The sequence below is a fragment of the Pseudorca crassidens genome, chromosome 5 (genome assembly GCF_039906515.1).
Source record: "Pseudorca crassidens isolate mPseCra1 chromosome 5, mPseCra1.hap1, whole genome shotgun sequence".
Classification (NCBI taxonomy): Eukaryota; Metazoa; Chordata; class Mammalia; order Artiodactyla; family Delphinidae; genus Pseudorca; species Pseudorca crassidens.
This window is the reverse complement of record NC_090300.1, coordinates 91,711,910-91,731,809: the sequence shown is the minus strand read 5'-3', so window position 1 is coordinate 91,731,809 and position 19,900 is coordinate 91,711,910.

The following is a 19,900-nucleotide window of genomic DNA, read 5'->3' as shown; positions in this document are numbered from 1 at the left end:
AGGGGGACACCTGCCTTGCCTCTTTCAGTTTCTGGTGTCTCCAGGGATTTCTTGGCTTGTGGGAGCCTAACTCTAATCTCTGCTTTTGTCTTCACATGGCCTTCTTCTCTGTATCCTTTCTTCTTATAAGGACAGCTGTCATTGTATTCAGGGCCCATCCTAAATCTAAGATGATTTAATCTTTTGATTCTTAACTAACTACATTTACAAAGACACTGTTGCCCCAAAAAGGTCACGTACTGAGGTTCCAGGTGTATATGAATTTGTGGATAACACTATGAAATTCAACCCATTACAATAGTAGAAGCATGTAAAGTAAAAGCTGGAAGGGAGAAAACTAAAGGTCATCAAGTCTAACCCCTCTAGTATGCCGTTGAGGTAACAAAAGATGCGTTACCAAAGCTTTATGCAGATGAATTAACAAAAGATACATTACCCAAAACTTACAGAGATTGTAAGAGAAATGTTTATTAGCCTTTATTAGTGGTAGATACACTAGGCTGCGTGGAGAGAGGAGCATATTTAAGAGGAAAGGAGAGTGTAGCGTTTTAAAAAATTGGCTGCAAATTTTTTGACACTCCTCCCATCGAGAGCTGAGGTCTGTCGCGTCCCCTGAGCGTGGACGGCCTGCTTTGACTATTGAGTGCAGTGGTGATGCTGCTGTGTGACTGCTGAGCTGGACTCATAAGAGGTGAGGCAGCTCTGCCTTGTTCACTGTAACAAGCGTGTTCACTGTAACGCTCTCTTTTGGAGCCCTGGACCACCGACTGAGGAGTCTGACTACCCTGAGGCCACCATGCTCTGAGGGAGTCAAGTCACATGGACAGACCACATGTCAGTACAGTCCAGGCACCAGATATGTGAGTGAAGGAGCCTCCAGATGATTCCAGCCCCAGCCGTCAAGTCATCCCCGGTCTTTAAGTCTTCTCAGATAAGGTGCCAGACTTCACGGAGGAGAGACAAACCACCCCTTCTGTGCTGGCTGCCACTGTACTTGTTAATCCATGCATGTCACAAAATGGTTGTGGTTTGAAGCCATACATTCTGGGATAGTTACACAGCAATAAATAGTAACTGTGTGGTAATAGGGGAATAAATATATATGCCTCTTTATTCTACAAGGCAAAGAAATAACCGCCAAGATTCAGACCAGTTTAATTCCAACAAGGATAGAATCTCCAGCGGTGCACGCTGATGAAAGCTGACCCCATTGAGAAAATGAGCCCAGCACACTGACTCTGGGAGAGGCAGGGTGGTTTGTTCATTGTCATTTGTAAATTTAGCTGGGGGTGTTTCGAGGTCCTAGGAATGGCCACATAATTGTTGTTGCTGTGATCACTCAGCTGGAGAGAGCACAGATTGAAAGGACAGAGTTCACAGTTCAAGAGCATTTGAACCCGAAAACTTATAAACTCTTCTCTCTGGGTTTTCAGTGCTGAAAATAAATGAAATCTGGAGTCTGGTGTGACATGACCATCCTGAATTCTTAGGCAGAGATGAAAGTAAGCCAGAGGTCACTGGCTTTTACAGAGAGACCAAAAAAAGTTATAATTTCTAATTTGTCTCAAGCAAAGGATAGACCTGTCTTCATTCATCTTTTCAGGCAAGATACCATTAATTCGCTAAATGTGAAGAGTACCCCTGGTCCAGGTACTCTTCTAGGTCCTAAGGATACAAGTACCCATATATAAGAGTAATGTGGATGTGTGACAAAGACATTCCTTTATTATGTAACCTACATTCTGGAAGAAAGAGAGACAGTGACTATCTGAATAAATACTGTTTGGGTAATGTGAAGTACTTTGAAGGCAATTAAATAGGGGAATGTGAAAGACAACGTGTGTGTACATAGGGGTTATTTAAAAGGAGTGCTCAGGGACGTCCCTGGAAGTCCAGTGACTGGGGCTTCACCTTCCAATGTGGGGAGTGCAGGTTCTATCCCTGGTTGGGGAGCTGGGATCCCACATGCCTCCCGGCCAAAAGGCCAAGACATGGAACAGAGGCAGTATTGTAACAAATTCAGTAAAGACTCTGAAAAAGAAAAAGGTCCACATCCAAAGAAAGAATCTTCAAAAGGAGCGCTCAGGAAGGCCTCTCTTACAAGGTGAGTTGAGCGAATCCTTAGTGATCTGAGCAAAGAGCATGACCCACAGCATCAGCTAGCATGACTCAGCATCTTCAGGTGGCTGACCTATTTGAAGGTCACGTGAATGGCAGATTTTCCAATTCAGTGATTACCTGTTGAGCACAAGTTGTGAAACTGTCCTGGTTAGGAATTGCTGCTGACCCTAATACTTCTTAGTGGTAAGTACTCCAGTAGACTAGAATTTCCCAATTCTATTATAGGCAGTTAAATTCTGAGTAGGTTAAATGCCAGTGCTGGGATTGTACCTTGGTGTTAAATTGCCTCCAGGATCTATTTTAAACAAAGTATAAAATTAAGCCCTAAATACCATGCTCTATAAAAGGGATGGCATTTACAATGCATGTAGGAAAAAAAACAAAAGGAACTACCACCAATCACCTTCTATAAAGAAAGAAGAAAGAAGACAGGAGGTAAAGAAATAGATGAGTGAACAAACAAAATGTTCAGAAGTATGACTGGATAGAGACTCCCAGATGGACTTAGGCAAATGTGATAAAAACATATTTTAAACTCTGTGTCTCATAATTTGGGTATCTACGTTCTTGGTAGGTCAGATTCTCTAATTAGTTATTTCTGTTATCACCCACACTATCTTATTCCTTGAATGTTAGTGACTGCCTTTTTAAAAAAAATTGTGAACTTTTATTCCTTAGAACATTATCTGTGGAATTCCTTTAGGTTTGTGTATAAAGTTTGCTTACCAGAGAGCATTAGTGTTTGCTCTTGCCAACCTGAGATCACTTTAAACCAGCGGTCGGCAAACTTTTGCTGTAAAGGGCCAGAGAGTAAATATTTTAGGCTTTGGGCTATACAGGCTTTGTCACAATGACTCAACTCTGCCATTGTAGAGTGAAAGGACCTATAGACAGTGTGTAAACAGATGAGCATGACTGTGCACCAGTGAAACTTGGTTGGAGACTGAAATTCAAATTTCATGTAACATTCCTGTGTCATGATAATATTTTCTGATTTTGATTTTCTTTCAATCATATAAACCTGTAAAAACTGTTTTAGCTCGTGGACTGTACAAAAGCAGATGGCAGGCTGGATTTGGCCATGGACCATACCAATGCCTGATTTAAACTAAATTTTTAGCATGTGGTTTTTTTGAGTCTTACAATCGATGTGAATTTTAGCACTAAATTTGTGTGAGGGCAGAGATGTGGTTAGGATTTCAGAGGAATCATTTTCTTTTTTCCCCTTTTCGCAGAGCCAAGGCCCAAACAGATAAATATCTTACCAGCTCTCAGTGTGAGGCAGTTCTTTTCTTAGTTGACCCACGGAAACTTCCTGTGGCCCTTGTTTGATACAAACATCCCTGATCTGCACTCCCATGATGCCTGTACCTCAGTGGTCTCCCCATCGTCTGCCAAAGCCAAGTTAGAGTCCATCAGGACTGGCAGAGGACACAGGCTAATGTTTCATTTCTGGGTGACAAATTCTGATAGTTCATGTCTGGATTTGAAACTTCGTTTTTATTCTGACCTCTAAGGGCATTTCTTACTTTCCAGCCAGGTTAGCCATGCATTTATTTTTTTTTTAAAGGCTTTTACATATTGCCCAGAAATTTTAGGTGTTCTGTGTACCTAACAATATTGCTGAAAACACAAGTGTCTTTGGGATCTCTCTCTTGTAGTTTTTTCCAGGATTGCACTCTGGTTTATGTTTCATGCTACTCCAGAAGGTTGGTTGTGGTTAGGAACAAAGCTATGGGAGAAAGGAAACTTTTGCAGAACACGTGCCTTCTAGAGAGGAAGCAGAGGTAGAGCCGCCAAGAGATGGAGTGGTAAAGAAGTGAAAAACCTTCAGAGAGGAAAACATTCCTGAAAAGTAGCTGAAAGTAAAGATGAAGTGGTGAATATCGAAGTGGCTGAAGTTACTTTCCCACTGAAGGAGGCTCCAGAAGTGAAGTGTAATATTCAGATTAAAGAAGAGGAACGATAATATTGCATCAGAAAACAGCAACAAATAGCCTGGAGGTAAGAAGGCAGGAGGCAAATTCAAGACACGGTGAAATGAATGTGCAGTGGGAATGGAGCTGTGTGTATTCAGAGGTGGAGGGATATGAATACCTGCATGAAATAAGAACGATTGTGTGTTTGCAAATGGATAAGATGTGATGAAAACTATGACTTATGAAAGATTAATCCTCTAGCACAACACAAGCTAGTTTGGGTCATAAAGAAATTGGTTGCAAAGAAGGCCAACAAAGAGACTGTTGAAATATTTGAGATGTGAATGTTGAAGAATTTTACCTGTGATGGAAGTGAAAGGAACAGGCAGATCTGAGAAAAGTGGAAGAAGGGCAGCAGAACGCAATGACCAACTAGAAAAGGGAGCAGATGTGAGAGAAATCTAAAGTGGGAGAGAGCGCGTGGATTCCAGTGTGGCTTCTAAAGTTCCCTTTGTTTTGAATCAACCTCCAAAAGTATAACATTCAAGCTCATTCCTGGGGAATCAGGTAGATTCCAAGAAACAAGGGTCTCACAGGTTCAGTTTGAGTTTCATGTTATTGTTTTTCCTTCCAAATTGACCAAGTTGGGAGTACGGTGTTCTCAGATCACTTTTATCTTTATATCTGAGCGTTGACAGTGGTATGAGCCAGCTCCCTCAGTGTTTTCCATAGTAACACAGTGGATGAGCTTCCCTGAAAGCCTCCGTGGCAGCTGAGCCAACTGTTGTCCGTGCACTGCCTTGCCCCAGCACACTGATCAGTGAGTCAGAGGCGGCAGTTACTCACAGCGATGCAGATCAGAGGAGGAAAACTCATTTTGTACGAACCAGAGTCGAAAATTGAAAACGTTCCACCTTAACTGCTTTTCATGCTTGACACACTTCAGAAGCTATTCTTTCTGACAGCATAATGAAGGTTAGTGGTGGGCTTAGTGTTTTGTTTTGCCTTCTTTATCATGAAGATGTTGGTGCAGTTTCTAAATGAATGATCCCGAGAATCACCCTTTGGAATGGCGATGTCATTTTTAGGAAGCGGGCAGAGTGGTCTTCCCGCTTCCTGCTGGGGCAGCTCTCTACACCCTAGGTGTCTATTGCCTTCTCAGAGAGCATAATTCATTTATGAAATAGATGCTCTTGGAGACAGAGGTACAAACTGTGGCCAGCTGTGTGGTTAGGAGGAAAATAGGCAAGAAGCTAGATGGGGAAGTAACACCAACGTGGCATTACTGAAGTGCAGCTGGAAATAACACGAGTGGTTTTTTTCTCCTCTGGGGCAATGACCCCACCCTTCATTTTGCTTCTGCTGAGACATTTTGGAAGAGCCACCTTGAAGGAACAATCATTTCTTAACTCACTTCTTCATGGGACTGAAGGAAATACAATACAGATGAAAGGAAATATATTTCTTTCTAGAGCAAGAAGGTCTAGAACTTTGATGGTAGAGCTCTGACAACTGAAAAAGTTGTCCAGTGTGATAAAAAGGGATGAACCTTGGACTGGAAGTCAGGATTTTTGATTCTAGTCTGGCTTCTGTCAATACTTGTAATGATCTTCATTTATCAAGTGGTCACTGTGTCAGACATTGGGCTAAGAGCTTTTCATGCATTATCTCATTTGATCCTTTTCACATTTCCAGGAGTACTATTCCTATTTCTGTTTCAGATGTGAAAGTTGAAACTCAGGAAGGTTAACTAACTTGCCCAAGGTCCCACAACCAATAGATGTTGGTGCTGGAATCTAAACGAGTGTGTAGGACTCCAGAGCTGGAGCTCTCCGTCATTGCTTCCACAAAGAGTACGGGGCCTTGGAAGAGTCAGCCAACCACTTTCAGCATCGGCGGTATTATAAAATAGGGAAATTGGGCTTGATGACGCATGAGGTTGCTTCCAGTTTCAAGATCCTGTCCAACTCTGTCTTCTGATGGACAGAGTATTAAAGAGGTAACATGACATAAAAGATTAAAAATATGAGCTCCGTGGCCTTGAGAAAAGCCAGTGAGAGGCCAGGCAAATTCTTTTGGGGAAAAAAAAGCCACCACCACAAACTGAGTAGTGAAGTCCTAGAAGAATCCTGGAAAGATTTCTAGAATAGTGGATATGTGTTGGAAACAGAAGGGTGAATCCTAATTTTGGAGAAATGACTCATAAGGGATTGAAACATATTATGTAGTTTCTTTTTCCCCCTTAATTGGATACTCAGAAGACAGGGCCTGAAGCTATGCAAAAATACAAAGTGATTCCATTTTGAGGGATGCCCAGGTAATCTGCCTTCTTCTGGGATCTTCTGCTTTCTGAAATCCATTTGTCTCATTTAGGGGTGGATTATTAAACATTATTAAACATATTGAACCTGAATTGAAAACTAGCCAAAAACCTATTAAGGCCTGTAGGCAAGAAAACTCAGAATTAAATGAAAATCCAGCTGTACCTCCTTAAACATGGGCAGAGGCCTCAGCATGTGCTCACTTAATCTACATAGTGTTGAAAGTCATTTTAGTCCTGATGAAGTGTTGTGGACAGGTATGCCATTTAAGTTTCCTTTCTCTTTCCTTCCCTCAGTCTCCCCTACATTTCTTTTCATTATAAGCAAGGTTATTACCCTTTAAGCACAAAAATAGACAAGGTAATATTAACAGCCAATCTGATTACAGGTATCCTCCATTTCTCTTTCATCTTCTGATAGTAATATAAAGCTGGCTTCTGCACTCCAAATCATTTCCATTCAAATTTTATTATTTGCATGATTTTTAAAAAACATTCCAGGCAATAAAGTTATTCTGGTAATCCTATGGTTAATTGTGTACAGGCTAACTACAATTTAACCAATATGAAATTTTTTTTGGAAGGAGATGACCTCTGAGCTCTTGTAACTGCAGTGTAGGACCCAACCAGCTGCTGTGATGCATGAAAACCATCTTAGTTCATTAAGATTAAAGGAGCTCTTCTTGTTCGCAGGGCTGATTCCTGCAGCTGAAAAAGTATTTACACCAATTAACAACTTTTTAAACCCCTCTGTTCGAATTGTTAACCTTCAAGTAAACTCTCTGTGTGGAAATGGTTGATGATACAACCACTGTCCCAAAATTCATCTGCCTGATCTTTATTGAACTTGATGTGCAAACATTTAAAGGGTAATTGAAACACTAATTAAATACTGTGTCTGGGCACTAGAGTCAGGAATTCAGAGAGAAAGGCTGACTTATTGTTGACAATATCAGGAGACAAAAGCCCAAGGTGCTGCCAGTTTTTAGCAGGAGCAGGCTAGACCCTGTCTGGGTTGCCCTGATGTCTATTGACGCGTGAAAGGCACTTCTAGTTGTGCCATCAGTGCGACACAGGGAATACATACAGTTTGTAATCCCAACCAATCAGCAAAAGGATTCTCCATCTGTTCTAGAGATGTGATATCAATGACTTAATCTAGTCATGAGTGATGATTCAGACTGGGGTACAGAGGACTAGGTGAAATTGTATTTTTGGATCAGGCCATTGTTTAGATTTTTTTTTTTGGTTTTGTTTCTTTGTGTTCAGGGTGTATGTTTTTCAGTTTGAATTTGGGAGTACTGGGTGTTTACTCTTTTCATTCAATGGCTTAAAGTAATGGTTCTAAAATCTGACTATATATGAACATCAACTGGAAGATACTGATGCTAGGGCTGCATTTGATGCCAATTGTATCAGAATCTCTGGACGTGAGGCCCAGGCACTGGCAAGTTAAAGTAACTCTGCGGGTGATAATGATCTGCAGTCATGATTAAGAACCACTACACTAGCTGTAAGCTCCGTTAGGTCAGGGACTATGTTGATTTCATTCACCCTTGCGTTTGTAGAATGTAGCACAGGGCCTGACACATAATGGTTATTTAATACATATTTTTGAAGACATGTGCTGTGTAAGAATCCTGGGTAACAGCCAGACTGGCTAGGGCTTCTATGAGGGTTACAGATGTACCAGGTAAATGAGAGAGGCAGGCAGTGTATTACCACTTTGGTTCTCCTGTTGCTCCCCAACACCAGAAAAACAATGACGCTGGAGCAAGCCCTGGGCACTTGAATGTTTTCCAAGCTGCACGCTTTCTCTCAGTCCCACCAGTTGTGCTCCCTCCCTATGATTCCCGTGACTGGATCCATCTCGATTTTCGTATTGCACTCCAATTTCTTGCTGGCACTGGCACCTCGTCCTGAATCTAACCTAGCACAGGACATGTTCCCCAGCTGCTGGACTGCTACTGACAGACACTCCTTAGCTATCAACCACCTATCAATAAGAGAATCACCTCCAAGTTCATGCCCCCATTTGAGGGCAGCCCATACATAATCAAAGAGGTGAGGGTGTAAAGACTCACACTCAGGGCAACTCTGATGGTCCATCTCAGCTCCAGAGATCCTGTGGGATAAGCTGAAGCTTTGTTTGGGACTGTATCATAGCTAGACTTCTTCCTCTGCCAGCCCTTCTTGCTTCCCTTCCTCCACAGGTATTGCTAATAAGAACACTTCCCAATGAACTCCTTCACTCTAATCTCCACACCAGAGTCTACTCACTGAGCACACAGTGACAATGGCATGAATTACTTGACCTCATCTCTCCACGCCTCTCAGACTGGGCTCCTCACACCCATCTCTGCCATGTGCCAGACACCATGGCAGTACTGATCAAGACAGACAAAATTCCTTCCCTCATTGAACTTATATTCTGGTGGGAGAGATAAGCAAGAAACAAATATCTAACTGTGGGTGATGATGAAAGCCATTTAGAAAAATAAAGCAGGGAACAGGGTAAGAGAACAGAGTTATAGGGGTGAAGTGGGGTGGTGGTATGCTGGAGCTGCCGCATGCTGGCTCATATGAACCCACTGTTAAATTCACAGGAATCTTGAAAGGCACTGTTAAAACAGAGCCATTATAATTTTTTCCTTTTTTATTGAAGTATGGTTGATTTAAATATTATATTAGTTTCAGGTGTACAACATAGTAATTCAAAATTTTTATGGATTATATTCCACTTATAGTTATTATAAAATATTGGCTATATTCCCCATGTTGTACAAAATATCGTTGTAGCTTATTTATTTTATACATAGTAGTATAAACCACTAGTGTGTTCTCTATATCTGAGTCTGTTTTTGTTGTTATATTCACTAGTTTGTTTTATTTTTTAGATTCTACATATAAGTGATTATATAGTATTTATCTTTCTCTGACATATTTCACTAAGCATAATATCCTCAAGGTCCATCCATATGGTTGCAAATGGCAAAATTTCAGTCATTTTATGGCTCAGTAGTATTCGGCTGTGTGTGTGTGTGTGTGTGTGTGTGTACCATATCTTCTTTTTGTGTTTATCTGTTGATGGACACTTAAGTTGCTTCCTTACCTTGGCAATTGTAAATAATGCTGCTGTGAACATTGTGATGCATGTATCTTTTTGAATTCATGTTTTCATTTTCTGCAGATATATACCCAGGAGTGGAATTGCTGGGTCATATGGTAGCTCTGTTTTTAATTTTTTGAGGAACCTCCATACTGTTTTCCACAGTAGATGCACCGATTTACACTCCCACCAACAGTGTACAAGGGTTTTCTTTTCTCCACATCCTTGCCAACATTTGTTATTTGTGTTCTTTTTGATGATAGCCATTTTGACAAGTGTGAGGTGATATGCCATTGTGGTTTTGACTTGAATTTCTCTGGTGACTCCCGATGTTGAGCATCTTTTCACCTGCCTGTTGGGCATCTGTATTTCCTCTTTGAAAAAATGTTCAGTTCTTCTGCTAGTTTTTTAATTGGGTTGTTTGGTTTTTTGATGTTGAGTTGTATGAGCTGTTTATATATGTTGGATATTAACCCCTTAGCAGTCTTTTTAAAAAATTTTATTGAAGTATAGTTGATTTACACTCTGGTGTTAATTTCTGCTGTACAGCAGTGTGATTCAGTTATACATACATACATACATATATATATATATATGTATACATTCTTTTTCATATTATCTTCCATTATGTTTTACCACAGGATATTAAATATAGTTCCCTGTGCTATACAGTAGGACCTTATAGTTTATATATTCTTTATGTAATAGTTTGTATCTGCTTATCCCAAACTCCCAATACTTCCCTCTCCCATCCCCTCTCCCCCTTGGCAACCACAAGTCTGTTCTTTATGTCTGTTTCTGTTTTGTGGATATGTCCATTTGTGTCGTACTTAGATTCCACATATAAGTGATATCATATGATATTTGTCTTTCTCTTTCTGATTTACTTTGCTTAGTATGATAATCTCTAGGTCCATCCATGTTCCTGCACCCCTCAGCAGTCTTATCATTTACAAATATTTTCTCCCATTCATTCAGTATGTTGTCTTTTTGTTTTGTCAGTGATTTCCTTTGCTGAATGTGATGTAACACATTTATTGTTTTGTGAATATTGAACCATCCTTGCATCCCTGGTAAAAATCCCATTTGATCATAGTGTATGATCCTTTTAATGTATTTTTGAATTTGGTTTTATTGAAGGTTTTTGTATCTATGCTCATCAGTGATATTGGCCTGCAATTTTCTGTTTTTGTGATATCTTTGTCTAGATTTGGAATCAAGGTGATGCTGCCCTTGTAGAATGAGTTTGAAAGCATTCCTTCCTCTGCAGTTTTTTGGAATAGTTTGAGAAGGTTAGGTGGTAACTCTTTTAAATGTTCAGTAGGATTCACCTGTGAAGCCATCTGGTCCTGGACTTTTGTTTGTTGGGAAGTTTTTTTGTTTGTTTTTTACTGCTGATTCAGTTTCATTACTGATAACTGGTCTGTTCATATTTTCTATTTCTTCCCAGTTTAGTCTTGGGAGTTTTTACATTTCTAGGAATTTGTCCATTTCATATAGGTTGTCCGTTTTATTAGCATAGTTCTTCATAGTAATCTTTTATGGTCCTTTGTATTTCTGTAGTGTCTGTGGTAAGTTCTCTTTCATTTCGATTTTTATTGATTTGGGTCCTCTCTCTTTTTCTCTTGATGCATCTGGCTAAAGGTTTTTTCAATTTTGTTTTTCTTTTCAAAGAACCACCTTTTAGTTTCGTTGATCTTTTCTATTTTTGTTTTGTCTCTATTTCATTTATTTCTGTTTTGATCTTTATGGTTTCTCTCCTTCTACTAACTTTGGGTTTTGTTTGTTCTTCTTTTTCTAGTTCCTTTGGATGTAAGATTAGGTTGTTTATTTGAGATTTTTCTTGTTTCCTGAAGCAAGCTTGTGTTACTATAAGCTTCTCTCTTAGAACTGCTTTTGCTGTATCCCATAGATTTTTGAATCATTGTGTTTTTGTTTTCATTTGTCTCCAGGTTTTGTTTTTGTTTTTTTTTTTGTTTTTTGGCCACACTGCGTGGCTTGTGGGATTTTAGTTCCCCGACCAGGGATTGAACCTGGGCCACTGCAGTGAAAGCACTGAGTCTTAACCACTGGACCACCAGGGAATTCCCCTCCAGGTATTTTAAAATTTCTTCTTTGATTTATTCAGTGCTCCATTGGTTGTTTAGTTGCATGTTGTTTAGCCACCATGTATGTGTGTGTTTTGCACTTTTTCTTGTAGTTGATTTCTAGTCTCACAGTTTTGTGGTCAGAAAAGATCCTTCATGTGATTTCAATTTTCTTAAATTTACAGAGGCTTGTAATATGACCTAGCATATGATCTGTCCTGGAGAATCTTCCATGTGCACTTGAAAAGAATATGTATTTTGCTGCTTTTGGGTGGAATGTTCTGTATGTATCTGTTGAGTGCATCTGATGTAACATGTCATGTAAGATCAGTGTTTCCTTATTGATTTTCTGTCTGGACGATCTGTCCATTGCTGTAAGTGGAGTCTTAAAGTTCCCTACTGTTATTGTATTACTGTCAGTTTCTCCCTTTATGTTTGTTAATATTTGCTTTTATGTGTGTAGTTCGTCCTATGTTGAGTGCATATATATTTACAGCTGTTATATCTTCTTGGATTGATCCGTTGATCATTAGGTAATGTCCTTCTTTGTCTCTTGCAACAGCCTTTGTTTTAAAGTCTATTTTGTCTGATATAAACATTCCTATCTGGCTTTTTTGGATTTCCATTTGCATAGAATATCTTTTTCCATCCCCTCACTTTCAGACTGGTTTCTTTAGATCTGAAGTGAGTCTCTTGTAGGTAGCATATATACAAGTATTGATTTTCTATCTATTCAGCCAGTCTGTCTTTTGGTTAGAACATTTAGATATACAATTAAAGTAATTATCGATATGTGTGTACTTATTGACATTTTTTCATTGTTTTGGGGTTGCTTTTGTAGTCCCTCTTTTGTTCCTTTCATCTTCATTTGTTCCCAGTTCTTCTGTATCATCTAATCTACTGTTTATTCCTTATAGTGTATTTTTTATTTCAATTACTGAATTCTTCAGCTCTGTATGGGTCTGTTTTCTAACACTTTGTTCAGCTTTTCACTGTGTTTGTCCATTCTTCTCCCTAGGTCTTGAGCATCTTTATGATCATTACCTTGAACTCTTTATTGGGTAGATTGCATCTCCATTTCATTTAGTTCTTCTTATGGTTTTTTTTTTTCTTGTTTCTTCATTTGGAACATGTTCCTCTGTTGCTTCATTTTGCCTAACTTGCTGTTTTTATTTCTATGTATCTAGTAGGTTGGTTATGTTTCTTGATCTTGGATAAGTGGCCTTTTGTAGAAGATGTCCTATGTGTCCCAGCAGTGCACTTCTTTCTGGTCACCAGAGCTATATGCTCTAGTGGTGCCTCTATATGGGCTGTGTGGGTCCTCTTGTTGTGGCGGGTTGACTACTGTGGGAGGTGTGGTAGGTATGGATGGCCCCTGGTCTGGTTTGTTGCTAGGCCTCCCATTGTGTGGCGGCTGCCAGTGTTGGTTGGCAGGGCTGGGTCATGAGGAAGCTGACTGTGGATCCCAGGGAGGCCCCAGGGCTAGAACTGGCTTACTGGTGGGTGGAGTCAGGGTCCAGGAGATCCCAGGGCTGGTGCCAGCCCACTGGAAGGCAGAGCCAGGTCCTGGGATCTGGCTGCCAGGCCCCGGGTCCCAGAGCTGGTGTCAGACCACAGGTAGATGGGATCGGTTCCTGACACAGCTGGCAGTGGTGTGTGGGGTGTCCTGAAGCTTGTGTTGGCCTGCTGATGGGTGGGTTGGGTCCTGCCATGGCAGGATGTGGGGCTTTGGTTTTGCTGTGGCTGGTGTCCACCTGCTGGTGGATGAGGCTGGTTCCAAGGCTAGAGCAGGCTCACTGGTGGGGCTGGGGCCCAGGGCATTCTGGGGCTGGTGCCTGCCCACTGGTAGGCAGAGCTGGGTCCTGGGGTCCCAGGTCTATTGCCTGCTTATTGGTGTGTGGTGCTGGCTCCTGGGCCTTCTGGTTGGCAGGGACATGTACAGGGATTACTGTGGGTTCAAGAGGTCTTAAGGCAGCCTGTCTGCTGGTAGGCTGTGTCCCCACCCATTTAGTTGCTTGGCCTGAGGCATCCCACAGCTGGTGTCTACAGACTGTTAGGCCAAGGCAGGGCTGGGTCCTGAGGCTAATAATCTGGAGGAAGGATTCCAAAATGTTGATTGCCAGCACCCGTGTCCTCATGGTAGGATGAGCTCCCCAAAATGGCTACCACCAGTGTCTGTGTCCCCAGGGTGTGCTTCACGTCGTGCCTCTTTTCCAGGAGACTCTCTAAGATCAGCACATAAGTCTGATTCAGGCACCTTTCAAATTACTGTTTCTGCTCTGGGTCCTGGAATGTGTGAGATTTTGTGTGAATCTTCACCTTTAAGAGTGAAGTCTATATTTCCCACAGCCCTCTGTGTTTCCCCAAAATAAGCCCTGCTGACCTTCAAAACTAAGCGTTCTGGGGCTGATCTTCCTGGCATAGGACCCCGAGTTGGGGAGCCTGATGTGGTGCTCAAACCCCTTACTCTTTGCGGAGAACCTCTGCAATTATAATTATTTTTCCATTTGTGGATTGCCTACCTGGGGTTATCAGTCTTGGCTATAACATAATTCCGTCCCTCCTACTCATCTTGTTGTGGTTCTTTCTTTATATGTAAACCTAAAGATGTGGAAGATATTTTCTGTTAGGCTCTGGTCTTTTTCATTGATAGTTGTTCTGTAAATAGTTGTAATTTTGGTGTGCCTGCGAGAAGAGGTGAACTCAGGGTCTTTCTACTCTGCCATCTTGGGAATTCCCCCCCACCCCCATGCCACAAACAGAGCCATTATTAACAAAAATTATATCACCTTAAAAATCAAATAAGTCATATTAGAAACAAGAGTAATACATATTCAAAACTCATCACATTCTCATTTTACTGGATTTTGCTGTTATATATGCTCTGGTGGTTATTTACATTTATTTTATCTGTTTGGTGGAAATATTATACAGTGGTGCACTACTGTACATCTCCTCCTAATTAGACATTCAGTGACATCAATGAGTCTGGACTATACTCATTAAATTGCAACCATACGTTGGCCATGGCCACAAAAGTATGGCAAAAATCAGCAAATGCATTCTGTGAGAATCAGCTGACTGTGTAGAATTTACAATAAAAAATAATGCATGTCATTTTTATTTCTAAATTGTGGGAAATACATCTTTTATATCAGTAAAATTTATAATAAACATATGTACGTACATACATGCATACATCCCCAACCCAGCCCCCCACACCCCCCCACGATCTGATTGTAAACAGTAACTAGTACATCACTGTGTAGAGGGCTTCATTTTCAGGTATTAGGGGAGAATTATATAATATTTGAACTGATTGAATCCAGGGAGCCTGTGTTTATTACTCTTTGTGAGAAAATATGCTGTCCCAAATCCTAGGTGTCCTCATTTTTAATTCTCAGATGATGGTCTCTAGACAATTTTATTAGCACTTCTCCCATATGAATGATTTTTCTCTCTCAACCTCTACTGATATCTTTTAGGATTTTGAGGACCTCTATTAGATCACAGCTCAAGGTATTATCTTTTACAGTGAGGATAAACTCAGCTTACTTGATTCATTATTATTTACATTCTTATAGCACATTTTCTTTGTAATTGCCTAGTTGTAAATGTATTTAGTCATCCTTAGTTGTTTATATGGTTATTACAGGTGTTTTTGTAAAGTAAAGAGTCACTCTCTTCGTTATAAATTTTATTGCTTCTAGGAATTTAGATACTTGAGTGTTGAATTAAATTTTTTGTTAGTCATATCTAAAAGATACTGTAGGTATCAAAGTGCTGGTATTATTATAGGAAAGTTGTAAAATAGAAAATAAGTTGGGTGTCCCAAACCACTTTTTGGCTTTATGACTGTGAACAAATCACGCAACATCCTTAAGCCTCAATGTCCTCATCTGCACAATGGGAATTTAATTTGGCAAACTTGTTGACTATTAAGACAACTAAGGCATGGTTCCTGCCCTCAGGGTGTTAACAATTAGTCCTAAAACTATTCCTCATTTCGTGTGATGAACACTAACAATAGCTGTATCGTGAATACAGAGTTGTGTGAAAAATCAGAGGGAACATAAGTCATCATGTTTTGTGAACAAGGAAAGTATTGTACCATAGATATGCAAAATACAATCGCTCATAGAGCCTTTGGGTACCTGGTGCTGGGTGCCTTATGGCACTTGATAAATGCCTATGGAAGGAATGAATTTAGTAGTATGCCAACAGTAGTATGCCAGTTGAGTTAAAGACGACCATGTCTTTGTAAGTCAACTCTACTCCAATAAAAATTTCTAAAAAATAGACTACCATGTCTTTAGGTAAAGTCTAGATCTGCTGCTGTATGGTTATGTTTAAGCTTCTTAATTAACACATGGTCAACTTTGGTCTAAAATGAATATGCAGTTACAGAATTTAGTCTAATCATGGTATAAGATGTTCAAGTAAACGAAATATTTCTTTAATAGAACCAAATCATACTATTTTATTAATCTGTGACTTTTCTGGGTGTTTAATTTTAGCATCTATGGTTGCTGCATTCGGTCTTTTCAAAAGCCTTCAGAGTGATGGTAACTACCCAGCTACTTCATGTTACAGATGAGGCACCATGCAGGAAAGTGATCATAATTTGAGGTTAATAGAAGGAATTCTTTCATTGCTTATTAGAAAGTGCTTACATGTAATTGAGGTTTTTTTAAGAAAGAAAAGAAAGTGTTCCTCATCACTGCAGGTTATACCTGTTCATTAAAAATTTTAGACAGCACTGAACAGTAAAAATATAATCACTTGCTGGTCCACCACCCAAAGACCATCACTTTTAACTTCTTGGTGTCTGTTCCTCCAGTCTTTATCTATGAGCATTTTTATGTGGTTGTAATAATCTGTGATGTATAATTTTATACCCTGCTTTTTTCATTTAATGTTATAACAAAAGCATTTTCTAAGCTATTAAGCATCTTTTCAAATGTCCATTTAAATAACAGTGTGTATTTCATTGGGGGACTGTGTCATACTTGTGGCTGGTCTCTGAACCACAATACCAAAGCTTATTTGAAGGAATGAATGTTGATTCTGCTTTAATCACTTGGGAAGATTATTCCGATGATATCGACATTCCTTAAATTATTTTTGAAATGACATTTTTGGAAACACCTTCAGAACAACCCAGAAAACTGGTGTCTATCAATATACAATTTTTAAACAAAAACATAATTTTACCTGCCTTGTTCCTTTTAATTAACTAAGAGTGTGACTTTTGGCTATTTCTAATATCCAAATCCATCTTAAGGAAGAAGCATCTATTAACACTGAAGACCCTCGAAAGAAAGCTGAATAGGCTTTCATGGCAATTTCCAAAGAGAAGTTCGAAAATATTTTGTGAAATGACTATATGTTAGGATAAAGTATACTTTCTTACAGAGTGACTACTTGAGGTGAAAAAAAAAAGAATACTAATTCACTTGAGCAAGTTTCACCATGTTTGCTAAAAATCAGGTATTTTATGTTACAGTCATCACGTCATCTCTGAAGACCCTCAAGAGTTGATTGTTGATGAAGTCTTAGGAGTTTAAAGTCTCTCGAGCTGCTTTGTCCCTCAGGTGTGCCCTTGAGTTTCAAGGTTCCAAATTTGGACACTGTTGTTAGAGCACCACTCTTAAAGATGTTTCTGCTCTGATGTTAGAAGTAGAGAATCCTCCAAGGTCTTGAGGCAGAAGAGAATCCATTCTTAGTCATGAAAAGAAAAGAAAAGAAAAACAAAAACAAAAACCACTGCCTCAGGCCTTTCTTATCCAGGAAACTTGTCCTGTTTGGAGTGTCACTCCTTTATTAACGACTGCTGAGTATGAAGTCGTGTGCTGAGCATCAAATTCCGCCTTGATGAGAGAGCCCTCTGGGGTCATCTTTAGTAGCTTGAATACCATTTGCTTGGATTGGTGAAAAGAGCAGCGGCTTAGTAGTCAGGGGCTTGAAATGCTAATAAATTTTATCTCCCCTTCTAACTTAGACAGATCTCTTTCTTTTTGCCTCATTTTCTCCTTTTGTAAAATGGTGGGAATGGCTGTAGGGGACTTCTTATGAGATGATCTCTAGATTACCATTAAGCTCTATGCCTCCTTAGCTCTGCAAATGTGGTCAGGAGTACAGGTCAGGGGAGATCAGGATGATTTTAGCCATAGTGATGATTGTTTTACCGAGGTACGAAGACTCAGGAGTGCTTTCAAAGGCAGAGAAACGAGGACCAGTGTAGTATCAAGGGGATAAAAACTCTTCCAAATGAATTGTCATATTCTTTTATTTTTTCCCTTTAAGAATTATTCTTTAACTGACCTCCTCTTATTTTGATCATTCTTTTACAGGGGCCCCTGGGATGTAGATTTTATATACTATGTACTATTTTTCTGAATTGTCATACTCTTGACCTGGCTCCTGGAAGTATCAACTGGAATTTTAACTATCTTTGAAGTGTTCTTCTACCCTATGAGTAGAAAGTTTGAAATGCAGAGATTACCTGTACCTAGTTCTCTTTTTTCCATCAACTCAGTGAGGGGAGGCTTAGTCTGGGTTGGTGTGGGAGGTGGTAAGAAGGGCTTGTGATCTCTTGAGGGGATTGTCCAGGGCCTCTTACCTGCCAGCATGATGAGGGGATCAAATGCTCAGAGAGGGTGAGGCTAGAACGGATTGGGATGAGAGGGAAGTTTTAGTAGTTGTCCAGAATAAACAAAAGGAGGGAGAGTTAAGAAGCACTTTTCAAGAAGGAAAGGAATTTTGACAGCTCTGGTTCAATCCCCAGTTGTTTGAGGATGCAAGGATGTGAGGAGCAGAATGAGACGTGGCTTGCAATGTGCACCGTAGGGACCATATTACATGGTGCTATAGTGTGTTGAGATGGGGCATAATAAAACAGGGCACCGGATTCTAGAATATGGGGTCAGCAGGAGTAGTGCTTCAAAGAAGTCCCTCACATCTTACTTCTGAGTAGTGGACAGAATTCTCTCAGGTAGCAGAGACTCTTGGCTTCTATTGGCTTTGAAAAGGAGAACAGATTGGCTTCTGTACAGGGATTTCTCATACAAAGTCAAAACACCAGAGGGCCAGGTTGATGGCCCATTTCAGCCCTTGGAGCAGTGATAGACTTTCGTGGCATAACTCCATTAGCAGTGGGGTGGACAGCACTGCCCAGCAGCCTGTAATGTGGCGGGCAGGGGCATCGCAGCCTGTCGAGTTTGGTGAAGCTGGCATTTGGGATGAGGATGGAAACCACATTTTTCAGCTTGGCTTTGGGGAAAGTGGTGATGGATGGGGTGGATGAAGGGACATTGAGGGAGTAGAAACAGCAGCCTCCTTTCACCCTCTTCTGTGGAAAATCTCGGATGGGGCCTACTTCCTTTCTTGTCTGTCTGTGCCTCGGAGATTCAGTTTCCGCTTGTGCAGGATGAAAGCCTCAGGGTTCTTGCATTAATAAGCCCGTTTAAAAATGTCAGACGAGAAGCGCTAAAGACCTTTCCACCAGCCACTTTTCAATCTTGTTATTTTAATACTTGCCTCTACCCTAAGCTTCGTAGAAATGTAAAAGGTAATGAAGTGTTTCATATGCTGTTCTCTGTCTTTTTATTCTAATTTAAATCTATCATTGAGCATGTGCTTTAAAAATGATGTTTACTGGAGTTGGAGTATTTATTCCATGCAGCCCAGAAATGCATATGTGGGCTTGTGTCTTAGACGTATTATGTATGGTATCATTGTACACAATCAGCACAGTGAGAGGAGAAATATATTTTAAAATCTTTAGGCCTCAGTTTTAACCTGGAAATCTGTGGGTTTTCTGTAATGTACCCCATTGAACCAAGGTTCACCTGCTATCCTATCCTCTCATGAGCTGGAGGGCAGGATCACATTCCCAGCTTCCTGAGTTAGGTACTCCTTTGCTTCGCCTCGAGGTGGTGACTCCTTCGTCCCTTGGCTTTATCCTTTTTAGGTATAAAAGATGGGGGAAAATGAATACTCATTTCTACATTATGTTGCAGAACAGTTAAGTATCTTATTAGTATCAAAAAGATTTCTAAATGATCATTCTGATTTATTGAGCATATTCTCCATGTCTAATGGTGTGAGGTGTGAGAGAGACCAAGTCCCTGTCCTCCAGCGCTGCTCAATTTGATGAGACAGGCTAAGGGGTGAAGAACAATACAATGTCATGTGATAAAGCCAAGCATGCACCAGAGAGCCCTGTACATACCGTGAACTACCAGAAGGGGGAGCAATGGACACCACCTAGACGTTTCAGGAAAAGAGAGAGGAGATTGTAGCATCTGTTGATAGTTTGAAAAAGGAATCAAGGAAGGTTAGG